We start from the raw sequence: 12,532 nt of genomic DNA on the forward strand, positions 1-12,532 counted from the left end.
GAAAAATAAGAATGAAGTGGGATGACTCACACTTCCTGACATTAAAGCATATTATAAATCCACAGTTGTCAAAACAGCATGGTACTGGCATAAAGATACACATGCTGATCAATAAAATCTAATTGAGAATAAAGCAATAGAGCCTCAGATCTATAACAAACTGATTTTTGAGAAAGCTTCCAACTCCACTCAACTGGGACAGACAGTCTCTTCAATAAATAGTGCTGTGAGAACTGGATAGCCATACCCAAAAGAATGAAAGAGAACCCCTATCTCACACCCTATACAAAAATTAACTCAAAATGGATCAAAGACCTAAATATAAAAGCCAATACATAAAACTTCTAGAAGAAAACATAGGGAAACATCTTCAAGATCTACTGATGGACGGTAGTTTCTTAAACTTTAAACTCAAAGCACAAGCAATGAAAGAAAATAATAGATAAATGGGACCGCCTCAAAACTGAATACATTTGTGCTTCAAAGGACTTTGTCAAAAGTGTAAAAAGACAGCCTATTCAATGGGAGAAAAGTATTTGGAAACCACATATCTGATAGGGATTTAATATTCAAAAAAAAAAAGAAATCCCACACCTCAACAATAAAAAGACAAACAACCTAATTTAAAAATTGGCAAAAGACATTAATAGACATTTCTCCAAAGAGTAAATTCAAATGGATAGAAAGCATATGAAAAGATGCTCATCTTCACTAGCTATCAGGGAAATGCGTATCAAAGTAGGTATTTCACACCTACTAAAATAGCCACCATTAAAAAGAAAACGACTTGCCTGCCACGCAGGAGACCCAGGTTCGATTCCCAGTGCCTGCCTATGCAAAACAAAACAAAACAAGTGTTGGAGAAGATGTATGTGGAGAAATAGGAACACTTATTCACTCCTGGTGGGAATGTAGAACAGTCAAACCACTGTGGAAGACAGTGTGACATTTCCTCAGAAAGTTAAGTACAGTACTCCCAAATGATCCGGCAATCCCACTACTAGGTACATACTCAGAAGAATTGAAAGTGGGGACACAAACACACATCTGTACATGGATGCTCATAGCAGCATTATTCACAGTGGTAAAAAGATGGAAACAACCCAAGCATCCATCAAATGATAATGGATAAACAAAATGTGGTATATACATATGATGGAATATTATTCAGCAGTAAGAAGGAATGAAGCCCTGATGCATGTAACATGACTCAACCTTGAGGACATTATGTTGAGTGAAATAAAGCGTACACAAAAGGAAAAATATCGTATCAGTTCACTGATCAAAAAAATAATTAGAAGAAGCAGAATCTAGCATACAGGCTACCAGAAGACAGGGTGGATACAGGAAATACGGAGTTAAGGCTTAAAAGATGCAGAGTTTCTATTTGGGATGATGGAAAAGTTTTGGTATGGATAATGGTGAACATAATTAAGAGCACTGGATTATGTATTTAAAAGTGATTAAAAGGGGGAAATTTTAGGTTGTATGTTACTAGAATAAATTTTATTTTTGTAAATCTATGGAACTGCACAACAAAAACAGTGAACCCTAAGTTAAACCATGAGCTATAGTTAATAGTACAATTACAAATATTAGCTTTTATCAATTGTAACAAATGTGCCACACCAGTGAAGGTGTTAATAGAGCAGTATTTGGGAACTCAGTATTTTATGCATGACTGTTCTCTAAAACAGCCAGGAGGTACCATTTATACCTAAAATATTGGGGGGAAATTACAAAGTCTAATATTTGGGCAATGATATGAAGAAAAAGGCACATATACAGCTGGTGAGTGTCAACTCAAACACCATTTAACAATTTGGTAACACCAGTAAAGGTGACAATTCATAGAATCATCAAGGTAGCAATTTTACTTCTATTTTAATCCCCAAATAGAAGAACCACATACAATGATGTTTACAGCAGTACTGTCTGAAGTTGCACAAAACTGTAAACAAGCTTTTGGTCCCTCCAGAGAAAGGGATAAACAAGCCACAGTACACACATTGAAATACAAGCAAAATGAATGAACCAGATCAGTAGTTTTCAAGCTTCTTGGTCTCAGGATCCTTTTACATTCATAAATAGAGGACCCCCAAAAGCTTTTGCTTACGTGGGTTATAGCTACAAATATTTACCATATTAGAAATTAATACAAAACCTTAAAAAACATTTCATTCAAAATAAATACTAAAACTACTATATACACAGAAATATTTATTTTAAAACATTTTTCAAAACAAAAAAAGTTTTGTAAAGGGGGCATTGTTTCACATTTTTGCAAATCTCTTTAATGTCTAGCTTAATAGACGACAGCTGGATTCCCTCAACTGCTTCTGCATTCAATCTATTACATCACGTTATGAAGACTTCAGAAAACACTACTTGTGCACTATATTCATACAATGCACAGGAGAATGAGAGTGAGAGAAACAAATAGCAGAATTATTATACAAGTAGTTTTGACCCTGTGAACCCCCCGAGAGACTCAGGGATCCCCAAGAATCACTGGACCATATTTTGAGAACTATTGAAATAGATTCACATGTAACATGGGATCTATCTCTGTAACATGGGTAGATCTCTGTAACATGGGTAAATCTCTAAAACACACTCCTACTTTAAAAAAAAAAAACCATAAAATGACATACAAAGTATATTATCGAGCAATACTTGATATTAATTTGGGTATATATATATACAAGGATAATGGTTACTTCTGGTAAAAAAAAAAAAAACAGGGATGGGATACAGTCAGGGGCACCCTTTAACTAGATCATTAAGATTTTGTTTCGTTAAACAAAAGGTATGAAACAAACACAGAACAAAATACTAAGATTTGTTAAATTTGGGTGATATTTGCTTCTCAGTAGTTTCAAAGTTTAAAATTTTTTGATGTATTTTTTAAAAGCCAAACAGCTATATATACACTTCAAGTTGACAAGGTTTCCCTAAAGTATACCTCCCTTTGAGTAAACTATAGACACCTGGATTTTATAAAATGTTGTTTAGAAAAATAATCTAACAGGACTTAGAATGGACTGGCTATATTCCAATCTGTTAAGGTATGCTTGTGTGTGCTTGGCGTAGGGGGATGGTTACTGAGCTCCTGCGGCTTGATATGGACATGGTGTGTCTTAATATTTACACCCTTTGGTCAAAAAACACACTGACTGGATATTTGATTTCAACTGGAAAACTATTCAACTACATACAATTCTTTGCACCCAATAACTGAGACAACTGTTTTTGGAGATGATCAGGTACCAGGTACAACTCAAGAACATGTCTCTACAGTTACAGTTTAGGAAAGAAGTTAAAAATATAAATTCACAGTTAAAATACGATAGATTAAATACTAAATTAGAGTTTTCTGCGTTGCTCTGTGGAACAGAGAAGAAAGAATGAGCCTGGAAAAACAATGGTGCCACTTAGAAAAGGAAAGCAAGAAACAACTGTTGTTTCAGAGGTAATGGGTCAGAAAAGACTTTCAATAAAAATTATTGGGCATCTAGTATATGGTGGATAAATTTGATGTCAACCACGTTAAGTGTAGGGTGTCAATAAGACACCTGGGTGGAGATGGTAGTTAGGCAACTAGAGATGTTACAAGAGAGTCAGAACAGCACGTTAAAGAACACAGAAGCGAGGGGAAGAGATTCCAGAAAAAAAAAGAAGAGGACTGACCTCGAGGGAAATCCCACATGTGATGGAAAGAAGAATCACAGAAGACAGAGAAGGTACAGAGAGTTTCTGAAACAGAGAGCCAATTCATGAGGCACACCCATTAACATGCTGTGGGATCATGTCCCAATTGGGGAAATAGTGGACTTAGGAATAAGTGGGATGAAAAAATAAAAGTACTGGTGAAAGGGAAGACAGGTGAGGTTTTTTTTAAAGATGAACCAACTTAGGAACAGTCATAAGGAAAGGGAAAGGAGCCAGCAAGAGAGTCAGAGGATAATGATGCAAGAGACAATATCGCTGACAGAGGTGCATCCCAAAGGAGGCAGGACAGGATGATGAGCACAGGCAGAGCAGCTGGGCTTGGCAGGAGGACAGTTCTTCCTAGAGCAAGAGAAAGGAAGGAAAATCGAGGTAGAGACAGAGGCAAAAGCATCAAGTGGGAGGAAGGGAAAAGCAATTGCTTCCATCAGATGACCATCTATCCTTAGTTAAGTGAAAGATTAGGTCATCTTTCCTGGGGGCGAAGAATTTCAAGGATGGGGATTGAGAAATTTGAGAGAGAGAGAGAGAGAGAGAGAGAGAAAAAGGTTTGGAAGTGCCAGTGTGCACAAACACAAATAATACAAAAAAGTTCACCCAGAAACAACACAAGCCCAAACAGGGTTAGAGAGAAAGCATTTACAAAAAGTGTTGGGAGCTTGTTTTTGTAAAAATCTGCATCTGAAAAGTACACATAAATTAAACACTAACACTTCATTTATCCAACATGGGTATTTCACCAGTTTTCCAGATCACGGAAGGCAAACATTTTCTGTTTGATCATTTCTGATGTAAATCCTTCTAAACTACATGCTTACCTGCCTTCTTAATTACAACTTGAGTCTAATTTAATCTTAATCTTGAACATCCATTGTCATCGTAACAAACATCCACTGCTGCTAAACTGCACAGTAATATAGCTCTTCTATGAGCTTCCCAGCTGTCAAGATATAAAGCAACTGTTCTTTCTCCAGTTTATGTTTAACTTTAATACCTCAACAACCATAGACTGCCTTAGCAACTTACTTCTATTCCTCCTGCAGGACAGAAGCTTGTTTCTCAAGCTTTTCTAAACCATGGCCCTTTTAGGATAAACATGAGAATCTCTAGTTCCCTCAGGTTTTCTCATGGAGCGTCACTGCTATGGCTTATTGTAGTCTAGGAAAATGGAAAAACTGAAACAAGTTCTTAGTGAACATCTATGCTACCTAGAGGTTTGGATCTTAAAATTCTAGGGAACAACTTCCCCACATGTTCCACAGAACTTGTACATCGAGGACAGTCAAATCTTTTTTGAGTGCATGGTCCGGGAATCGAAGCCGGGACTACCGCATGAAAGGTGGGCATTCTAACAACTGAACTACCCGTGCACCCTTCCAGGACGATCAGATCTTAAACAAAACATGAGCTGGAAGGCTTGGCTTAGCATAGAGCCTTAGTTACCTTCTTAAACAAAAAGGTGGTTTCTTTCACCAGGGGAAAGTACACCAGTTGTAAAAATCGATCTCAAGTTCGCTGCCCTTTTTTGGAATCACTCTTCTAGTCTACTTTTCAAAATTGACTTCTTAAAAAACTACCGTGGGGGGGGGGGGGGGGCTGGGGAGACAACCATGGCAGTATTTATCGGATTCATTCCTCATTTTTGTGAAGTAACCCTCAGTACTATTCCTATAATTTTCAACAACAGTAAATGAAACAACAATAACAAAAAAACCTATTCATTTACTATAGAAATTATAATACTTCTAAGTAAAAGATTATTTGGGGTAAGATGTTAGGAACAAAAAAGCAGCAGCAGTCTAGTAAAGATGGATCATTCAAAAAAGCATCAAGTCTTGCTTAATCTCTGAGCATTCTTGTTAATATTACTTGTAGTGAAAACACTGATCAGTTTACTACTCACTGTCATTACTTCTCAACTTTGAAACTTTTCTAGTCCAATGGCTAGAGCCAATACGGCTAAATGAATATAAAGCACTGCTCCAGCGTGTTTGAGGACTCTCCTGCTGCCTCCCAAATGGAAGCGCCCCTCCACCTGGTAAGCTCTTTCACAATCTACCTGAATTGCTAACACACCCCTACCTATACCACTCACTCCAGCCAAATTGTAAATACTTGTTTTCTAAAACAGCTTCATTCTTGAAATGCCCTTTCCCCACCCCCTCCATCCTTCAGTAACGTTCTCAAAATGCCACCTACTTCAGAAACCCTTTCTTGTTGCTCCAAAAGGAAAACTTGCCTTCCAGTGAAATCCCAGTAATTGGTTGTACTTCTCCCGCAGCATTTAATTCATTTCACCTTGTCTCATCTAATCTCTGGACCACAAACTTCTTGCAGCCACCGTCTGAGTTATTAAGAACCTTCTTAATTTTTCTTAACACCTAGCACAGCGGGTCGCTAACCTTGGGCTCTGACTTTCCCAGGAAAGTTGTATAACGTGCAATCAAAAGTACCTTTGATATTGGAATGTGGCTAAAAGGAGAAATTTAAGCTTGTGTATACGCGTCACTAGAAAATGATGTTTTAAAAACCATAGGACTGTACAACACAGTGAATTCCCGCGTAAATCTTGGACTACAGTTAATCGTATAATTATAATAGTTTCATCAATTATAACAAAGGTACCACACTAATGAGAAGTGTTAATAATGGTTAATAACACAACTGTGCGTGTGAGAGGTGTTATATAGAACTCTATTCTCTGTATAATCTTCTGTAAAACTACAACCTCTGTAATAAAATTTTTTTTAATTACTTTAAGGGATGGAACTCAACCTTAAAATTTTTCAAATAACACAGAGAATGTAAATACCATAAGTATATGAACAAAAATATACTGCATATTATGTTGTCCTTCAATAAGAAAATGAAAAACTTCCCACCCTTTTCTTACCCCACAAAAAAAGTAAATAGCATCCAAAACATTAATAAAGCTTTCCAAGAAAGTTGTTTCCTAATAAACGAGAACAAAAAGGCTCCTTCAAAATTTTATTTCTCCGTTTTCATGCAGTACAATATGCACTTCTTTTCCTATTGAACAAAAGAGTGGTGAGAAATTCGTTCCCATAAAATTTCATTTTTATTCCTTTATTCAGGTACTCGAGGTGGTAATCAATGATTGCTGGAAAACAACCGCATCAAGGGCACCCTAACAGTCACGTATGCCTTTATTTAAGTAAAAAATAATATTCCTCAGAGTCCTCTCTGCAGTGGTGAGGCCAGATGCCTGAACTGCCACCCGCCGGGACAGCCCACGGGTGGGCTACAAACGGAGGAACAGGAACGCGGAGAAGCGAACTGGAAAGGGACTCAACACCCGGACGGCGGTAGCCGCCTGCGGCAGCAAGTTAAAAATGCAGCGGAAGCAGCAGCCAGTCACGGGGCTGAGGAAGGCAGGGCAGGAAGGTGGCGCTGCCTCAGAGCGCCTGGAGCTCGAGCGCTCATCATGGCGGCAAGGGCAATGGCCGCAATGGGGAGCGAGCACGCCCCCTCCGCGCGCTCACGCCGTCGCGCCGGGCCTCCGGGACCCGTCACCGGTGCCGCTCCCGCCGCCGCCTCCCGCTCTCCCACCCCCCCTCACGGGCTGTAGCGGAATTTTCTCTCCCGACACCGCCTTCAAAATGGCGGCTCCCCCTCCCGGCAATCCCCTCAGTCGTCCCCTGCAGCAGGCGCCGAGTCGCCGCCATCTTGTCCCCCCGTCCCTCCCCCCCTCGCCGATATTTACATAGCGAAAATCGGCCCGGCCGGCCTGCGGCCTTCACCTCACGCCTGCCGCCTTCGCCTCCACGCCAGGCCTCAACCCCGCGCGGTGCCCCGAGCCGGCCGCTGGGCCGACCCCGGGTCCGCCAGCCGCCTTCCGGGCCTCCGGGCGACCCTCCCCCACCACTCGCCCGCTTACGGAGCGCGCTTCTGCCGCCGCTCCGGGCAGCCGGGCTCCTCCTCGGGCCTAACTGCGGCCTCCTCGGGGCCTGCTCGGCGCCGCGCGCCACGCCATCCGGCCTAGCGCGGGAGGGGGCCTCACGGGCCGCCGACCAGGCCGAAACCAGGCCGCCGCGCGCGCGCGCTAGGCCCCACGGCCGCGGCGGCGGCCGGGACTCACCGGACGGGAGTGCGGGCGGTCGGCGACGGTGGCGGGTGCTGCAGGCCGGCCTTTCTCTGGAGCACTGGGCCGGGCTCCGGCTGGTGGGGCGGGCGGAGGGAGGGAGGAGGGGCCGAGCTCGGAGCTGACAAAAAGCGGCCCAGCTCCCCGGCACGGGCCCGCCGTCAGTACGTCACGTCACCGCCCGGGAGAGAGACCCAGGAAAATGCGGAAGGATAGACGGGCCCCCACCTTCGCCCGGTGGGTCCCCCTGGCGCCCTGGGTGGGCGCCACTCACGCCCTGCGACCCGGGAAAGTAGTGGCCTCGCTGTGGTGGGGTCTCCGGCGGCCAGAGTTTCCGTGACAGCGCCCCCCTTCTTTCCACCTCCTCTGCGCTCCCGCCCGCCGCCGCCGCCGCCACACACGCACCTCGGCCGTAAAGCCCGCGCGGGGCCGCCGCCCGCCGACCCCGCGAAAAGGCAGGCGGCCTGCACCCGGCGCGGCCCTGTCGCACCCCTAGCATCTCCCTTGGGCCGCGGCCGCCCCCCGGGGCCTCCTGGGAGACCTACCTCCTCCCCGCGTCCGTCCTGGCCGAGGCGCCTGCTCGAGTTGTTTGCAGGCCCACAGACCCCCTCCCGCAGTAAATGTTTTCTTCATCCCGGTGGCTGGTGAAGAAGATAAATTTAGTAACCCTCCTTGTCCCCTGCCTTCTCTTAAAAAAAAAAAAATGTTTGAAATAAAATGAAAATGGGCTTGCCAGTCTAAATGAGTGTGTGGGCAAAAGGAGGGGGAGAAGAGTTATCCTAGAGCAACTACCAAACCGTTTATTTTTTTAATTAAGCAGTAAGAAACTCTGATTTTATTCGTTTGCAAATGAAATAAGGGAAAGTGTTACAGTTTGAAAGTGGTTTCGCGCATTTCAATGAACAAGAATTTTTAATGTATAGTATATTTCTATGTATTTTAGAGTTTGAGAGCCTATGAAATAAGCTTTAAATAATTGTTTAATAAATAATGAATTTTCCACATTCATTAATAAACATACAGAGAGTAGCAGAATTGCATATGAGTTTCGTTTTTTACAAACTGGTTAAACAAGACTTTAAAAGTTTGAAGGACTTTCGAGAATGAAGGGAAAAATGGGTTTGATTAAACAAACAGCATTTATCAGCTCCAAAACATGTATTTTGCCTTCTCATTAGTTTAAATGTTTATGCAATCTTTCCATACTGAACTTCGGACCCAACCTATGTTTAAAACTTACTAGTAAAAAGTTAAATAGTGTGGTCTTACACTACGTTAATTTGGATTCTGGCATGCTTTACTTTTCAATACGGCACTAAATTAAGTTAAAGACATTTCTGAACAATAAAGAAGAAAAAAATTTATAAGGTAAATAGCATACTATGTGAAATCCCTTTAGATACAGAGGCCATGTACTTTAGTTTCCTATTATTACTCTTTTTAAAATTCCCAGAATGTAAATTGTCCTTTCTCATATCTTACACCCAGGACAATCTTTCAAAAAGGAGAAACAAATGTACAGTAAGAAATCTGAGAACATATCAGATAATAATTTTCCTCTCAAGGTTTTAGCTTTTTTTTCTCAAATGATTAAACTTTGTTTCAAAAATGATAAATGATATTGATATAGCCTGTACTCACAGAAAGGTAAATAAAACAATATTTTTTCAAATAAAAAGGATGAGAAATAGCTTGTGTACCCATGTTAATAAAATTTAAAAAAATTGATAACCTATGTTCAAATACTTTCTAAAGGCCTCTGTTTAATGCTATGCTATTGCAAGAATGGTGTCTCACATCAACATCGTCTGTGCAATTGTAAGCAGCATGTTCAGAACACAAAAAACTGAAGTCAGCATTCTTGTTAGTTCTTCCACAATTACCATCAGATACTTGTACGTCCACCAGTATAAAGCATTTAAAAAAGAGAGTCCAAGGTAGTACAAGGGGAAAAGATGTTTCCTCAGTTTAAAAGATCAAAAGTAGTTTAAATATTATTAATGGCCCTTTTTCACTACTTTTCATACCTATAAAGATTGTTAACTTTGGTGGGAAAAAAGGAAAGGATGGCCTAGTTCTATTAGTTACAAAGTTCCAGAAAGATTATTCTATAAATGATTGTACAGATAAGACAAATTATATATTTTTTGTAGTTTTCACATAAGGGAAAGTAATGTGTACCTCAAGTTTATTTATGAAAGCCTATAAAGAACTATACGATAAAATATTTTATTAGATGTACACAATTAGTATTATAAAATACTCATGATAAAGTGAAGACATCAGGTGTGAGCAGCAGAGATCAGATATCACTTGATAGAAAATACAAAATGTCATTTATGAAAGTATACACAATAGGACCTTAAACACACCAAAGATCACTGAAAGCATTTGGAAATTAAGTACTAGGTGACTGGGCCCCTGACACCTTGCATTTAAAAGGCCTACTGCATCCTATTTTATGTTGATAGTTTGATCATTATTTTCATTTTAGAGGCCTAAAGAATTCTGGGTACGGGGGTAACAGAAATGTGATGCTTGCCTTTGGGGAACTCCAAAGAAGGAGGCTGTGTATGGCAGAATAAGAACATTCTAAAGTGCTTTCATTTTCTCACTTAAACACACAATAAAGGAAATTTATTTAGGGATACTGAGAGCAGGACATTTCAAAAGCATATGCTATGAGCACAAAATAGCTGGTTTCAAAGCAAAGGAATTTTGATTATGTGCTGAAATTTATTTGTTCCTTCAGAGCCATTAATGTATATCAGAGACTTAAAAGCATCTACTCAAGGTTTTGACAGTGTTTTAATAACTTAACTGAAAATCCCTGACATGTTTTTGGTCCTTGAACCATTAACAACACAAGGCCTTTCAATCTATTTTCCAGAGAAAGATTAGGCAGAAAAGCTGTTGATTGTTGCTTCACATCACTCACTCATGGGGAATCCAAATAGGAAACAATAAATTACTGACTTATGAGGAAATATATACCTTTATGAATAAAATTGTGGTAATTCATTATTTTATATCTCAAAGGTTAGAAAATATTTATCTTTTCTTAGAAAGGCCCTAGTTTTGTTGCGCTATGCATGCATGCCCTGTAAAAATAAACCATTTATATTCCTCATACTTAATTATTCTTAGCATGAGCAAGTTGCATGTTCTGTAAGAATTTAGTTGCTGCAATTAATACCAAATAAGACTTTTTAATCTGAATCTCTAAGCCACACATCCTCCCTAAGGAAACTAGTTTTTTAATAATTAAACAATGACTGGCAAGTGATTTTCAAGCAGTATTTTTCACAGGAGTCATTAGGTGAATAAGACACTGTTTGATTCCTGAAAATCACCAGCAGCCAGATTCTAGTTCATGGATTATAAATCCCAGAACACAGCAAACTAGCACAACTAAAAAGGTGAAATAAATACACAAAACCTAGAAACAATATCGCAGTATGAATGAGCATTACCAGTGCCCAGATTGGGTCCTCTATATACAATTTTCCACTAAAAGAAACCAGGATTCCTTAGAGAAATGGTCCGGTCCTGGGCTGGAGCAGAAAAGTACAAGATAAGCCAGGAACATCTCCTCATACCAGAAAGACATATCAAAGCTTACTGGGGGTGTGGTAAAAGATCTCAGGAGCCAGTATGAAGAGGTTCCAGCTAGCTAAAGATGAGACAATTTGAATGTCAAAAGATTATTAATTACTATGGATTGAAACACATCAAATATATTCAAATTCATGAGTTTATAATGAGACAAAAACGATTAATTAGTGGTGATGGTTACCCAACTTAAGGATATTCTAAAATTTTCTGACCTGTACACTTTAAAAGGGTGATGTATTAGTCGCGGTTCGCCAGAGAAACAGAACGAACAGGAGAGACACGCCCTTAGTTGAGTGTAGATGTAGATCAGACACAGCTGCAATCAACTGACTGATGATTAATAAACCAGCCTTCAGGCCAGTACTTGCCTGACCAGACAACTGGGCATCATCACCTGGTGAAGCTGACACCAGAGCCTAACCATCTCAGTGAATTTTTTGATGTGTGAATTACATCTCAATAAAAATCATGCTCACTTTTGGAGAATGCTAGGGAACCTACTCATTATTTTGAAAACTAGTAAAGAGAAAGAATCAAGCACTTATCCTATATGACTGTTCCTCAGGCTAACTAAATACGTGATGGAAGGAATTTTCTTTTAATAGAAGTATTTCAACTAATACATAAAGACTTCATAGGACACCATTTTGAAGCCCCTGACAAATTAATGGATCTAGGTAACAATCATCAATGGTTGCCAACAAGAAAGACAACCAGATATATGCCTCATGTTGGAAATATACAGTGCCCCTAGCCAAAAAATCAAACCTGAATCTGACTGATCCTCTTTGTCTAACTACCAATTTACAGGAAATACAGGGACAGAGAAACATATAAATGATACCACAGGATACAGCTGACAAAATTCAAACTGTGTGGAAACTCTGGAGGAGAGATGATCTGTTTTCTTCAACAAAAAAATTGTTTAAAAAAAACAAGAAGGAGAGAAAACTTTTAGATTAGAAAAGACTACCACCATCCATTACCAAAATATTTTCATCATTCTAAACAGGAACCCTGTACACCTTAACTTTCCATTCCCTATCCCCACCCTGTCCCCTGGTAACCTATATTCTAGATTCTGAT

At 40.2% G+C, this 12,532-nt stretch overlaps 1 protein-coding gene across 3 annotated transcripts in view; it reads right to left on the reverse strand.

Moving 5' to 3' along the window:
- Positions 1-8,492, reverse strand: part of ZFX (zinc finger protein X-linked) — a 60,200-nt gene extending 51,708 nt beyond the window's left edge. Inside the window, exon 1 of one of the 3 annotated variants that reach the window (XM_077145196.1) lies at positions 8,377-8,492. The gene's annotated coding sequence lies outside the window, so the exon portion shown is untranslated. Of the gene's footprint in view, positions 1-7,627; positions 7,652-7,828; positions 8,167-8,376 lie in introns of those variants that run through there. The other 2 variants (XM_077145193.1, XM_077145199.1) reach the window with 2 other exon arrangements.
- Positions 8,493-12,532: the final 4,040 nt, after the last annotated feature.

The sequence above is a fragment of the Tamandua tetradactyla genome, chromosome X (genome assembly GCF_023851605.1).
Source record: "Tamandua tetradactyla isolate mTamTet1 chromosome X, mTamTet1.pri, whole genome shotgun sequence".
NCBI classification, from domain to species: domain Eukaryota; kingdom Metazoa; phylum Chordata; class Mammalia; order Pilosa; family Myrmecophagidae; genus Tamandua; species Tamandua tetradactyla.